Genomic DNA, 1,749 nt, shown 5'->3' on the forward strand with positions numbered 1-1,749 from the left:
GCCAATAGGTTTAATAAAACTGCATTACCAGAGCGTGCTGGTAAGTGGAGAGCACGAAATGCATAATTACCACAGACATCGATCTGGTCATTAGGAGTGAAGGAACCAGCCGAGTAACGTCGCGGAAGTGGGTTGCAAGAGCAAAAGAAAGCAACAGCAAGAACATTCAAGAAGATGGGATTGGATACCACACGAAACTCCCAAGAAATGAGATTAAGTTTTGTCATACACGGGACCAAAAACCGTCCACCAAATCATAAAATTGCTAAAGAAAGGAGAAAAAATGATAAACCAGGAAAAAAACAAAGTTGTAACAACGCCTCAGAACGGAAGGAAACTTGCAAGGAAGTAAAGAGAGTTATGAGAGCAAGCTAAATAAACAGAAGAAACAAGTGGTGTTGAGACAGTGTAATAGCAGAGACGTCGAATCAGCTTAGACGATGCAGAGGCGTCACGTCTCGAGCCGGCAGAAATACCCGAAGTGTCAACCCCTCGCTAGTAAACAGCGCTTAACTGCTCCAGACGAGCGAAATAATAGATCGACTACTCGCACAAACGCCTGGAAAATAATAGCACTGGTTTGTCATATATATTTCTCTCCTTCCGAGAACACCGTTAGAGTAAAGCTTTTCCAACGAAGAACAAGAAGGCCAGTGATTTTTGCGGAACAGGCAGTGCTCACCCACACACGTGCCACCTTCGCTAAAGTGACAATTAGGGAGCCGTCAATCAAACGCTGCTTACGTCTGTATGCGTGGAGGGTCGTCATGGCAACGGGGCCTGTGACGTATCAATGCAAATTTTCATTATTTTAAAACCAGTTGAGATTTTGGCACATAAAGGCATCGAATTGAATTATATGAGTTCATCTTAGAATACATGTTTTATACATATACAGACGGATTCAAAATGTAAATGAATACTTAAACTATTGCACAATTTTGCTCGTAAATGCAAATAAGGCAGTTGAGAATAGTTGCAAATGACAAGTTGCTTGTTGATGTCCCATTAAGTACTTCTAGAATTACACTGCATTGCGTAAACATTTGGCCCTCGTTACAAATGCCAAAAATAAAATGATAGCAGAGTATCATGGGAAAATGTGTATAAATTTTTTAGCATGCTGTAAACCTAGCAAAGGAAAGGTGACAAAAATACATTTCTAAAGAGAAATAGAAAAGGACGCATCACAATATTGTTATCCGAAGCCCACAGACCAAAAATAAAACATTAACGAACCGAAATAAATCATCAATCATGAAAAAAAACTATCACAAACACCCATGTTTATCAGTCGTGCCTCTTATTCCCAAAACATAACGGCCCCCTCAGTCTCGCCCCTGATGACCCTTGACCTCTGATGACCCCAAATGATCCCCAGATGTCTTAGGACACAGTGTTGACACCAACTTACAGAAAGAACAAACCAATCAGATAAAGGCAAGAAAAAAAAATAAAGGATCACCTCAAATAAATCTATCTATGACTCTGACCCCCTGACCTCCGATGACCCATGACGATCCCTCAAGGACCTCAAATGACCCCCGGCCGGCTGAGCGAGCAAGGGATATGACACAGAGGAAGGGGCGTGCATGGCGGTTGACACTATTTTCATACCACACAATATTGTCTTCAGTTACGCGCTCGTTATGTCCGCCGCTGTTGGCAACACTTGCAGGCTGGCTCTCTCGTTCCAGGAGTTTTTCTTTTTTTCTCAATGCGCTTGCTGTGTCTTCGTGTGGGTTTTGC

Source organism: Penaeus monodon, chromosome 33 (assembly GCF_015228065.2).
Source record: "Penaeus monodon isolate SGIC_2016 chromosome 33, NSTDA_Pmon_1, whole genome shotgun sequence".
In the NCBI taxonomy this organism is placed as follows: Eukaryota; Metazoa; Arthropoda; class Malacostraca; order Decapoda; family Penaeidae; genus Penaeus; species Penaeus monodon.